A 14,365-nucleotide genomic window follows, 5' to 3' on the forward strand; every position below is an offset into this window, starting at 1 on the left:
ATTCTTCTTCCTACTATTCCACTTGGTGAAACGCTTAATTAAAGTCAAGTTCTCATTATTGTTTGATTCTTTGAAGTTGGTATTCTACTGAGATATGTCTCTATTATCAAATAAAAAATTAACATTTGTGCCTGTATGCTTCATTAAAGAACTGATATAGAAATGTAAACCCTTTGCCTGCCAAATTGCTTGTGCACATTCTATCACATTAAAGAAATAGAGTTAGATGGTATTTAGAAAAAGAGTGAAAAAAGGAGAAGTGCTACCAACAAGATTTGTTGGTATCAGACAACAAGTCTGGACTTTATTTTGTGATTTTTTTTTCATTTGGACACGTGGCCACTGTTGCACCTTAAGAAGAAATGGAGGAAACTGAACATATGCAACAGTCCATTAGCATAGTCTTAATTCAATTCATAAAGTGAAAAGGGAGATAAAGCTGTTTCACTGGTGTTTTGAGCTCTCTTTAGAGCACCACATCAGGCACAATATCTCATGAGGGATGACTAATGTGCAGGTACTCAGTTACTTTGCAGTTAAACATGGGTGTCTAGAGCCATTTGCTGTGCCACAGTTTTTTTCTGATTTCCAGCTCCTACTCCAGAAGGGTCTGGCTTAAGCCTTAAGGTATATCTGCCAGGCCCTTGAGGATCTCTCAGATACCAGGGGGTATTTCAAATAGCACTATGCATTTACATTCATTTTACTGAACTAGGTCCTTATACAAACAACTTTTAAAGCACAACTGGTGTGTTGTTTATATTTTATTTATTTATTTATTGAGACATGGGGACAGGAACATCATGCCCTAGAGAAGATGTAGGCACACTAATTCAAGGTCTTGTTCCTGGATGATAACAGTCCACTCAAAACCAACCTTTTTCAATGTAAAGTTACGACTGTATTACCGGTTAAGCATCACTTTAAATTTATCTATGCTGAATGTCATCTGTTGTTCTATTGCTTAGTTATTGTCTTGTAATGGTTTTCTTAAGCTCTCAACCACCTTACTTTTCTTACCATAAATAAATTAGTATCACCAGCAAAACAGAGTAATTAATTATTCACAGTTTTCCAGTTCATATGTGAATACATAGAAAAGCACAAGTCCCTGGACTGGGGACCTCACAATACTGCAAGTGTAATTGCTTACTGCTGTCCCCCTTTCCTATCATTTAACAGATTGTTTCACCTGACAAAGAACTTCCATCTTATACCATAGCAGCTTACTTTTGGTAAGATTTGGTTAATTTCCTCAATGTCTTTCTTTGACTTTTTGTTAAATATCTTTTTTTGGGGAGTAAAAAAATATAAAAATGAACCCACATAGTTGTTGATTCATCAAATAACCCCAGAAAGTATACAAGGTATGATTTTTTTTCAAAAGGCTGCGTTGCTACACCCACACTATTTTCCCATTTATCTATTAATTCTGCTTTTTATTACAGGTTCTACTGGACATCAGATTGTTACCCTGCAGTTCCTAGAATCTCCCTTGGAAGATCTATTGGTTTCACATTAACCATCTTCCAGTTCTCTGGAGCTTTTACACTTCCAGTTTGTTGATCATATCAAGCTTATTCAATTTGCTTTGTAATAATCCCATCAGTCTTCTTATACATGAAAATTCATGTAATATTTTTGTTGTGAAAAGAATATTAAGCTATACAAGATAGGATCAGCCATTAGATTCTGTTTATTGTTTCATTTTTACAGTAATTACAGTACTTCAGTGAGGAAAAGAAAAAACTTATTTTTAATGAAAATCTCCATTAACATAATCTCAGTGAGACTTTATTCTCAGCAGTTGTGAATTGTTTCTAGCTCATGGGCTACTTTTAAAATCAATTAGCATAAAATGGTATTTTCTCCTTTCATTTGCTACTTAGTGTTCAGCTTTGTCTCTTAATCAGAGAGAAAAAATGACAATGGATCCCATGAATAATATTAATTGCAAAAGCATAAAAAGCTGGTACAAAGAAAGACGCATTCAAATATGTTTTAATTTGACTACTGTAACATTATCTTTTTCCTGTACAATAGCACATAGCCTGCTAACAAGTAAATGTTAATTCCACAACTAAACAAGACCTTTTCTATTTAAACCTATGAAATCATGTCTCTATTAAATCTCAGTTAGCACTGTACTTGCATTGGGCAACAGCGTCAGAAAATGGGAAAATAATAACATTTTTTTCAAGTAGGGTAAACAACTTAGTCTTTCACAGTTGAAGTACATGATACTTTTGAAGGTCAGTGCTTTCTCAACTTAACAGGTGTACCCAATGATATGGTATTAACTCTTACTCTAATTTGCTACTCTTACAAATGTGGAGAACAACCAGTACCACGATCGTTGATCACTGTGGAAATTTGACACACTAAACATGAATTTGGAAATCAAGCCAGATTCTGGTTTTGGCAATGTTTGCTAAGAAGATTTTTTTTAAGAAAGAGATGTGAAATTAAAAGGAAACTTACTGAAAGACACCTAGAAGAATATTACTTAAAAAAAAAAAAAAAAATTCACCCATATTGTCTAGGTCAAAGCTGGGTTTTTGATATTTAGTCAACATTCTATGTTTTTAGTTTGGCATTGTGCTCTTTTTTGCCCATATAGGTAGCCATGCTACAGATGTCGTTTCATGACATAAATAGTTTATAGTCTTTTTTTTTTTTTAATTGAGAAATTAAATGATTTTTTTTTTAATAAAGAATCTGTAAAATACACTGGAGAAAGTAATATAAATATATATTACCAGGTTATGTGTTACAAGGCTCATCTGCTTATACATGAAATAGACTGAAATACCAGGCCTGCGCCAGTTGGCTACCAGAGGGACCAGGAGGTCCAAGCCAGCTACTGGAGACACTGTAAGGTCTGGGGATAGATTGAGAGACCCTTTTGCATATGTGGCATTTATGTGCACGAGGCAACAGGAGATCAGAGGATACAAGGGCCAGTTAGTAGGTAGACCCGAGTGTCTGCCTGTTACTGGAGGGCTCCACAGCGTGTGTCTGCATGTATTTGCATTCAGATGCACAAGCAGCTGGTGTGGAGATGCAGCCTCAGGGACTCTCGTGCCCAACTGGAGAGACTGGGACCCAGAGGCAGATACTGCCTCTTCATCCCAATCAGCTGGAAAAGACAACAGGATGAGGCAATTAGTGATGCTTTTGTTTGTCCAAGCATTGACTGCATAAACCCGTGTTGATCTACGGAGACAGACATGTATAGATGTGTTTTATGTGCGTGCTCTATATACGTGTAACTACTGAGAACACATGTTCAGTCTTGGACCTGTGGGCCTGAAGCTGCAGAAGTCTCATCTTTATCAGCCTATCATACTGAGCACTCCTAACTTACGTATTGAACATGTTATTTTTGTTTTAAAATACTGTAAAAATAAATGGTTACTTCATAGGAAGACATTTTTACATCAGATTATAACTTTCATCAGAGAAGTCCAAAAATACAGGTATGTCCAAAAGATACGTGAAACACATGTTATGGATTGCTTATATCTCACTTAGAAAGTAAACATCGAGTCTAAACTATTCTTTGTGATGTTATTGTTTGTATGTCAGCAGCCATATCCTAAAAAAATGGCAAATCTCATCCTAAATTGGGTTAGAGAGAAATAAAGTGAATTGTTATCTGATGTATCTCTCCTTCTCTGCAAAGATTGTAGAGGAGGCTGGACACTCAACTGTTAACTAATTGGACTTAGGTAAAATGAGTTCTTCCCAGAACAGCAGAAAAGTTTCACAGTCTTTAAAAACTTTTCCTTCACTCTCCAATTTCCCAAACCAGTGATTTAAATAATGCCTAAGACTAGATTAGTACCAAAAGGTACTATCCTGTAGTGATACACTGCTGCATAAAGGATACCTTAACCTGTTCTCTCTTCCAGACCAGTGAACTGTCATAATGGCTAAATGTCTATTTAAGGTCCATATCAGGTAAGAAAGAATCCCACAGGCCTGAGCTGTCAGAGTGAATATTATATAAAAAAAAATATTTAATACTCACAAGAAAAGGGCTTGGATAAAAACATAATTCTTACATAAATGGTCATTTGGCGCATATGATATCTTGGTGAATAAATAAACTCAATAATAATTTGTAAATGGCTAAAAAATTAAATTGCAATGGAAATTGCCAGAGAAACTTTTTTTCTAAACAGAAACTTAAAAAAAAAAAAAAAAAGAAGGTAACTGGTTTACTTTTAACATGGCAGAAAACTTAAGTCTTTCGATAGCAGTTTAACAGATCTTTCACAAATCATCTTTGTAGCCCTCCTCTGGACTCACTTTAACAGATCCACATCTTTCTTGTGCTGGGGGCCCCAGACCTGGATGCAGTCTCCAAGTGGGGTGTCACAAGGGCAGAGCAGAGGGGGACCATCACCTCCCTCCCCTGCTGGCCACCCCTCTGCTGATGCAGCCCGGGACACAGTTGGCCTTCCGGGCTGCAAGCACACACTGCTGGCTCATGTCAAGCTTTTCATTCACCAGAACTGACAAGTTTCTCTCTGCTGGGCTGCTCAATGAGTTCTTCTCCCAGTCTGTGCTCCTGTCTGGGATTGCCCCACCCCAGGTGCAGCACCTTGCACTTGGACTTGTTAAATCTTGTGCAGTTCCCATAGACCCACTTCTCCAGCCTGTCCAGGTCCCTTTGGATGGCATCCCTTCCTTCTTTGGTATCAATTGCACCACTCAGCTTGGTGTCATCTGCAAAGTTGCTGAGGGTGCTCTCAATGTCATCATCTATGTCATTATGAAGATAAGAGTTTTCAGGCCTTATTCAAGAGATAGTAGATGCATTGCAATGGATGCAATGAAGATGCGTTATGCATACCAGATGGAAATCTGATGAAGTAGGAAGGTTATCTGTGCTCTTCCTCTTAAAGCACTGTTTTAGGACGCGTGTGTTCCTGAATAACAGTAATTGAGCTCAGCCTCAATGTTGTGATGGCCTCTCATTCCCTATTTCAAAAATGTCTCTCCAGGAATCCTTACCCCTAAAATATATACAACAAAGCAGACGAGAGAAAAAACAGAGAGAGGAAGCATCATAGAAATAGGAAGGTGACCTAAGTGAATTTCTGGTCAAATAAGAAGTCTACTGCTAGTTGAAGATTTGGAATATGTGATCTAGACCATCAAATCTGCTATCTGAAAAGCAATTCTTCTCTGAGCAATTACTAGTTTCAGTCCCATTTGTCTCTCCTCCATTAATACACACATCCACCTACAGGACACTGACAAGTATTATACTATGGAAGAAAGAAGTTATTGAGGAGAGAGGGTATTTTGGAAAGAAAATAAAGACTAAAACATGTAACTGATCTAATAAATTATCCATGTAGCAAAGGACATGAAAGGATCTAAAGGAAGTCAATTCCCTCCACAGATTATTGCGCTCTTCTGCAGTTTAGCATCCTTTGTATTTCACCAGAATGAAAATGCCAAAAGCCTACAACATTAGAGTGATAGGCAAAGAGGATTTAGTGTGAAGTGGTGCCAGAGAGGAAGATAGCTTCCCTTATCCAGCAAGTTGTCTCTCCAGCATGGTTCCACTTCTAGTTTCAAACTATACTAGCACAACCCCCCAGTAATACTCAAACATCTTTTGTTGCAGAATGACCAAAAGCAAGCTAATGATGGGTACCAGTCTCAGTGTCATCCCAGATGGAAAAGGAAACAGATGTACATTGTCTGTGCCCTGGTAAATCAAGCTGCTTGTGCACATTCTGCTGAAGCAGAAGGGTTGCACCTTGCTATTAATTCCTGCATAGGCTCAGGCCCATTCCTAATGATATGTTGGCCCTATCTCATGTTGAATGCAATTTTGAAACCAACTTACTGTAAAATTCCACCTAATCTTTCACAGCAATATGTTGTCCTGGAAACTTGAATCAATCTAGTCATTAATAACTTTCTTCATGTGGGAATTTGAATGCAATATTCTTCCAGATTGAATGAAGTCACAGGTTACCCATCTGACAATAATATCAAAGAAGTTTATGAATATATGCTTCATCAGTGGTCTGATAATGTCATTTAAATATCATGTAAGAAACACAACATATGAAAACAATATGTCTCATATCCAAATAACTAGGTATAATAAGGTGATTATATAATTTTGTATCTTTAATATATGCTCATAACTATGTATTATATAACAACTATGTGTTTTATATTTGTATATGTTATATGTTTCTATGTATTTTATACAAAATTAATACATAATTTTATATCATGATATAAGCACTTGACAAGAGTTTACTGACAATGATAGTTTGGCTTGAAAAATCTCAGTCAGTTTACATGAAAAAGAAGTATCTTCCATTCTTAAAATAAATTATGTTGAAAAAATAATAAAAGTTTATTTTAACTACCTATATCTATTCATCCTCATCTTGGTTATATGGTGGCAAGTAAAAATCCCAAGAAAAGAAACATTTTCAAAGAAAGTAGGTAGCTAATAACATTCAAAGTTGAAAATGATTTTCTGAGTCTTTGTGCAATGAAAACATACCCTTCGAAAATACTCAGACACCTCTGAGATAAACATCTGGGTTTTTTGATGGTAACATACACAACTTCTGATTCTTTATTACTGCTGTCTGTCATTACAACAGATGACTGAATATTTTTTATTGAAACTGAAGAAAATGAATTTTTGATCACTGATATATTTTTAAATATCTAACCTCTGTGGAAAAAAAAAAAAAAAAGATTAAAAAATGAACTTATTCAGAACTCTGAATATTGCTGGGTGGAAGACAAAATTTTTATTAAAACCTTGCCATGTGGCTTCCTGGTTTCATTGTTTATTTGCCTTCCTTCCTCTATTTTCCTTCTATATTCAGGTTTACTGACCCATACATGTCTTCCATATGGTACCTCTGGCTGTGGGACTTTCCTTGCATATTGAAGTAGCTCAATAAGAATAGGAGAAGAAAAGCACAGTGGACAAATTGGGTACCCTGATCCAAACTAAACTGAAATTCCTGAGGGAACCATGTTCGAACTGCAAATCCCATTATATTAGAATTTTTGGGTTTCAGCCAGATCTTTTGAAATAGTCTTCAGTTATTCACTATTTCTAAACCAAAATCAATGTTTTTTAAAAAGGAAAAAAAGCACTTACCTGACCAGCCCTAGTTACTATAATAGTAACTTCTATAGCCAAACAGATACAAAAACATTGAGAATCAGAAAGCCTGGTTTTATTTTTAATTTTGCCAGCCACAGCTGGATATGGGGTACATATTTCACGTTGTCTCCACTTTTACTTCCATATTCAGCCTGTGTCTCCTGAATTGGACTCCCCTTTTCCCCTGGGTGTATATGAAAGGATGCAAGCTTCATTTCACAAAGCTGTGGATTTTGAAGAGGAAACACTGATTTAGTCTGAGCTTCTGCCTAACACAAACAATAGCTTTCAATAGCTTTTCACCATGGAATTTTTGTTTCTACTCCATCACTGTCTAAATCAAGTATGCATCTAGGGAGTTACCGGAATAGAAAGTCTCTTTTTTGTGTTTGTTTTAGTTTTTATTTTTTGGGGGGGGGATGTCATTTCCTACTCAGGGCTTACAGCTAAGCCTTAAATCTAAAATTATATTGTCTGGTATCAGCTTCTAAACATTGGATCTTATTAACTTTTCTCTTCTAGATTAAGGGGAACTGTAGCATCAGAAATATCCACCCCCATAGGTACTTCCGGGCTTTGATTAAATCTGCTAAGTTTTTTTGCTTTAAACAAACTACATCCAGCTTTCTGAATGCTCCACTGAAACAAAAACAAACCAACAAACAAAAGTAAAAGTCTCAGACCTCTAATTATCCTTGCAGCCTTTTTCTGAGTTTTCCAATCTAGCATCATTCTTACCGCAGGCTGGCAGTCAGTACTGCACAATGTATCCAAAATTTCTCTCAGGTAACAGTTCCAGTCATCAGGAACAGACAGAACAGGATGTCCATTTATGACAGGCAATTTACATTTAAATAAGTCACCAGGCACCAAAGTTAGTTGAATGTGGATATGGTTCAAAAAGGTGTATCACAATGAGCTCCAATCCCAGTGGCAGAGTACAGAGGGAATAAGTATTATGAAAAGACGTGATTGTTGCCAGAGTTGTGCATACCTGCGATTTAAGCAGGGCACAGAAGAAGAAAATGAAGCTGCACGATTAATTCTTATCATTTTTCCCCCTAAACTTTCCCTGTTAATAGACAGGTTTGTGGGCTGGTGGTTAGAGGAAGAAAATAAGAATTAGGATTTGTTCTAGTTCTGTTATTGACAGATGCCTCACCTACCTTGCCTGTAAGTACAGAGAGACACTACAGGGTGGATATGTTGAATTAATAGATAAAATGTGGTGTTACTTCATACAGAAAGGATGTGTATAAGTGTGTATAAAGAGATACAAGGGACTGAGTTCCTTAAAGAGTTACTGTCAGAAGGACTTTTGGACTCTAATTCCTCTAACTACAGGTGTTAGAGCGGCACCAAGAAATAGAGGATGTTATCCTGGAAAATGCAATGCTTTCCTAGGCTTCACTGAGGAAAACCAGTTCTTTATTAACCTTTCCTCTAAACTGTTGAGAAGGCACGTTCTGATTCTGCCCACTAAAGTGAATTTAAAATCCATAAAAGCTTCCTAGTAAGAGCAGGGGAGGGACACAAAGATGATCAGAGGGCTGGAATACCTCTCCTATAAAGAAAGGATGAGAAAGTAGTTGGGGTTATTTAGCCTAGGAGGGGAAGGGAAGGCTCCCTCAGAGGGACAATCCCTAGTCCTGCTGGCCACACAGGATGCCAGCCAGGATGCCATCGGCCTTCTTGGCCACCTGGGCACACGGCTGGCTCATGTTCAACCAGCACCCTCAGATCCTTTTCTGCTGGGCAGCTTTCCAGCCACACTTCCCCAAACCTATATAACTGCATGGGGTAATTATGACCTAAGTGCAGCACCGAGCGTTTAGCCTTGTTGAATGCCATGTGACTGGACTTGGCCTATGGATCTAGCCTATGGATCTATCCCTCTGCAGAGCCTTCCTAAAATGTTTCAGTCAGCCCTGTAACCACTTTGAAGGGTAACACTGCATTATTGATGTTGTACCCCAAAAATATGGGGTGAATGACTGAAATATCTCTGAAGTTTCACTGCAGTAAAGGACAATGTGATTAAAAAAACAAACAAATAAAAAAAAAACAACTCAGCACTAACAGTATAAAAGGGTCACAATTAATATTATTGCAATCATTATTACATTCTACAATCTCCAGTGACTATGCTAACATATTTTGAAAGCATTCTGGATAATGCCAGGCTTTACATACAAAGATGCACAACAGTCCATCCCTGTTGGAGACAATATAACAGTTTTGGAACCACCCCTTGCATGATATTGATAGCTCATTCCTACCCACATGAATGGGGGAAGAGAAGCACTTTCAGGTGGATGTAACAGCAGCTGGTTGTCTATGCTGATGGATGCTTACAGTCACAGTGGGAGTCATGCTGCTGCTAGGGCATCATGCACTGCTCAAACAACTGTTTGCCTGCCTCTGACAGAAAAGCAGTGAGCCAGAAAGAAATGCACCTAGATGTTTCAGTTTCTACTCCAATGTACCCTCCTGGGAACTGTATTTCATTAAAGCACTGTATCCTAAAGACTGGCTCCCTCTAGTGTGAGTTGTCAATAATCGAATACTGTAATTTGAAACACTGTGTTTCAATTAGTTTTCTTGAATTCAGCATTCTTAGATACTTGTCTGATATTTCAGTAGTTACTAATCTTGCACTGAGTAAAACATCAGTGATCTGCTTTAGCGGTTAATGTAATACATACATATTATGTTCAATTAAATGATTTCTACTTCTCAGTAGGGATTTGATTTCTAGATCTTACTTCCAACTGGAAGGCGCATGGTATTTTAATAGGAATACACCTACATACAACCGCAGCATCTGTCCACAGTTTATAGACTGCAAATAAGACACTCAGAACTGACATCATTTGTATTCTCAGTATTCTCCTGATCACCGAAAAAGGGAAGGTTTAGATTAGATATAAGGAAGAAATTCTTTACTCAGAGGGTGGTAAGACACTGGAACAAGTTGCCCAGAGAAGCTGTGGATGTCCCATACCTGGAGGTGTTCAAGGTCTGATTGGATGTGGCTTTGAGCAACATGGTCTGGCCTGCCCATGACAGGGGGGTTGGAACTGGGTGATCTTTAAAGTACCTTCCAACCCAAACCATTCTATGATTCTGTGATTCTAATATATTATCTAAATAAATAAGAGCTATAAGAGCTATAACTGTATGACTGTAAGTAGCAGTGGTTTCCCCACCCAGATGCTCTGACTTCCTGTAATTTTTGTTCAGGAGAGGCACTACTGCCTCTGGTACTAAGTGTAGATCTCCTTTATGATTGTCAAGAGGATTGTCGACAGGTGGTGGAAAACTATTAAGCAAATGGAAATTATCAAATGCCTTCACTGCAGCTATTGCAGATGTTGTGATAGCTTCTGAGGACAGTTAATATAGAGCTTTAAGTTGACTTTATCTCCTTCATGACCAATCTATCTTAAAAAAAAAAGAAAGAGCTTGAAATGATGTAACTAGAGGGAAGCAATCCTTCTTCTTTAAGCCACAGAATGTTAATGGTTAGAATAATAATGAGTTTTGATTGGACCGTGTTGTCTATCTCATACGTTAAAATGTAAAATGGAGGAAATCTCCAGACTTTTGTAAAGAGTAATAAGGGTACAAACAAATTAGCCAACAACATGAAGAACCTATGGATTTCTCTACCTTTTGAGTGCTTTAGTGATCCAAGCAGAACTGTATATTATGACAAAAAATTCTCATGCTTTGCACACAGATCTGCTAGCAACGTTGCACATACTCCAATAGCAGGAAGCACCTCCATTAGCAAGACAACCTATACCAATAATTACTCTTCTTGCAGCAGTCATAACACATTTTCTTAATCCTGACTGTGACAGATCTCATCTGACAGAAGGTCATAAGGTTGGCTTAATGTTAGGTGGAAGCGATGTAAAATTTAAATAACACATTCCAGTACCTACCTTACAACTGTATAAATTAGAACTACATACTACTTTGCCTCGGTATCACCTCTTTTCCATTCAGTCAGGTCAAGTAAACCCAGCCTCTGATCAACCACACAGGCAAGATAGAATGGCCATGATCCCACACCTGTTGTCTTGGAAGAATCCCTTGCACTCTGTTACAGTAATTTTTCAGTTCATTTCTGAAACTCAGATGATGCATTAAACTTATTAAATTTATTAAGCCATGACAGTTTGTTAAGTCCTGGCTAGTCTAAATGGACTACATTACACCTGAATATGGTAAATGAGATAATTTAGAGATTTATGTGGAAAGTTTTGGCTAAAATAGGAATGTTGGTATGGGTCTTAAGGATGTTATTACTCACTGAAAGAGTTGTGCCAATGGATGGTCCAATGTGTGTCTATAATTTGAGCCTAATTCTTTTAGTATTGTTAATAGTGTTATCTATAAAATAGTATGGGAAACTACATCGTAATCATGTTAGACAGAATGGGTAAGAGTATGAGATTAGCATGCATGAGAAACACCTGAGGGAGTGCAGACCAACTAGTTAGGCTAAGAGGAAATTCTCGAGTAGACATTTTGAGAAGAATGAGAAAAAGCTGAGTCAAGACTTTCTATGGGCAAAAAATTAGAAGAAACCACTTAATTGCCAAGCAGACATAAGCATAATCTTTGCTTTATTTAGATTGCAAGAAAACACTGTAATCATATACAATTACATTTTTATAGATTAAAATGTTTCATAGTATTGATTGCAGTAATAAAAGATAGTTTTGGCACTCCAGATATGTTCTTTTGTCCTTGTCACACACTTCTTGAAACTCAGTTGTTGAACTTAAGGTAAGTTAGATAAGATTTCTGCACTAAAAGAAGTAATTTTCCGCAGAAATTTTTCTTTTCATTTGGTATCTGCATGCTTTTGCGTACGTTTCTTATAGGTCACAGCAGCACCAGCATTTGCTATGTCATATCAGCATGGCATAATTTTTATTTACTTACATTGCATGGTTATATTGATAAGTAAATTCTTTTCACCTTGTTTTCAGAGACACAATTTCTCTGTGTACATTTTTATCAGCTCTTGTGCTTTCCCAGATAATATCAGGAAGTAAACAAATCTAAACACAGCTATAAAGAAAAATAAGAATACAGTTATTTCTTCCTTGTGGGTTCTTTTCCTTCAGTGGTAATAAACAAAATATTTCCAGTACAGCTGCATCCATACCATAGAAGCTTTGCTGCTATTCTATTACCAGTAAAGTGCTTCTGCTGTCCATACCAACTTAGTGTTGAAAGCATACATTTATGTGCACTGTTTTAATTCCCTGTATACCTTGACTTTATTTAAGAAATAATGGAAAAATCATTCTCTGCATCTTGTAGAGCAAAATACAGAACAGGAAATCCCCATGAGGAAAGGAAAAAAATAACGGAACTAAAGAATTGCTTTTAAGGATGTAACAAGCAAAGTAACATTGCTGAGGAGGTATAAAGCATATCTTTCTTGATTTCAGAGGTTACCAAAATTCAGCAAGAGGACATGGCACAAAAAAGAAACCAGAAACAAATGAACAAGTCTGAAAGAAAAACCCTGGCTTATCAAATTGTTTCTCTGCAGCATAAGAATAGCATGGTCTTGTGGTCTGAGAAACAGTAATGAGCAGGGAACTCCTACGATCTCATGCTGTCTCTAAGTGCAACATCCTTCACTTCTGTGTTGCCCAAGTGGAGATAATAATTAATTGGGTCCAAAGCTTGAGAACTTCTTCTGCAGTTTTCTTTGTAGTGCTCAGATATCTGGGAAATGAACCCACTGAGGAAGTGGTCACACTAATTGACAGGAGGACACCTGCAAGCTGGAAGCCAACAGTTGCTTTGTAGAGAACAGATGAATTCCTCATCCAGACAGTGCTTATGACAAAGTTTAGAAGTTCTGCCTCACAAGTTCTGCTCTGGACTTTCATATGTAAGTAACAGGTTTTTATATTCTAAAATTACAGAATGCTGATCACACATTATCCCCTTCTAAATTATTGAAAGCCAGGCCATACATTCAGACATCTCACATGCTTATAGCAGCTGTGCTCACGTGTGGGCTCCATGTGATTTAGGAATCTGATCCCAGCCTAGCCTCACTGCGATTAACTAGGTGTGAAAGTGCCTCGACAGCCATCTCATCTGACATATGACTTCAGGCTCTGCTAGTAAGTCACAGCTCTTCCTCTGGGAACACTATAGCTGTGTATCCTTCAGAGAACAGCAACACACGAATGCCAGAGGTCTAGAGAGTAAATTAGACCAGATGTCATGTATGGAGCTAGATTTTCAGAATCAGTAAGCTCTTTTAAATGTACTCTGATCATGCAGAATTATTTAAAATCAATATAAATATAACATATGTATCATTTTAAGTCTCTTTTATAGAGTCAGAGAAGTGCAAAGGGACCTTATTGTAAAAAGCATCAGGTTTGAGAACTACATACAAGCATGTAAATTAAATTCAGCAAAACCAAATCACATAAGCAATAGGGTGGAAAGAAATTTGAGCATATCAGATACCTCACCAGTGGAAAGGGACCTGTCAGATATCTCCTGATGTCTTGGATGCTCCTGTTACAAACTAGAATAGTCCAAAGACAACTCCGAAAAACAGTTCTCTTGATTTTTTTTTTCCCTGATCCTGCTCCCATCCTCTGCTTTGTTTCTCCTGTCCTTTTGCGAATAAAATATGTTGCTGTTCTGAAAGAATTGGTGTTTCTGTTTGTTCTTGTATTGAGCAGGGGTGGATGAAACAGAAAGGATAGGGCTGGGCAGAGAGCAGGGACCAGGGCCTATTTTGCAGGTTGCTTTTTTGGCGGTAGGAAAGGCAGAACACCCACAGAGCTCTGTTTTGTAGTGCAGGATGGCCAAGTCTGATTTCTAATGTTTCCTCCTCCACATGTTTGCCTTTTTCAAAGGCTCTTTTTTTGTCTTTTATGTATAAGACACCAAGACCATATTATATAAGGTGGGAATAGATTCCTCCACCCCCTCAGGTTTTGAGGTTTTTGTATTGGATTTTATTTCTTATTTCAGCAGTATTTAATGGTCTCTAGCTTCTTCAAAAGAATTGAAGGCTTCTGTCACTCTTAAACAGAAAAAAAAAAAAAAAGGAAACAAGTAAAAAAAGCTCTTTGTGTAAGTGGAAAAACACAACAAAGCTTGCAAAGAATGGAGAGCAAGATTTCTTCACATTTG

At 37.4% G+C, this 14,365-nt stretch overlaps 1 long non-coding RNA gene across 1 annotated transcript; it reads left to right on the top strand.

Annotated features, from left to right (window-relative positions):
* Positions 1–361: 361 nt before the first annotated feature.
* Positions 362–2,676, top strand: LOC310893370. The gene is made up of 2 exons (XR_014578942.1): positions 362–1,235; positions 1,449–2,676. It is a non-coding gene; the product is annotated as an uncharacterized lncRNA (long non-coding RNA).
* Positions 2,677–14,365: the final 11,689 nt, after the last annotated feature.

This window comes from Anser anser (genome assembly GCF_964211835.1).
Source record: "Anser anser genome assembly, chromosome: 2".
Lineage (NCBI taxonomy): Eukaryota > Metazoa > Chordata > Aves > Anseriformes > Anatidae > Anser > Anser anser.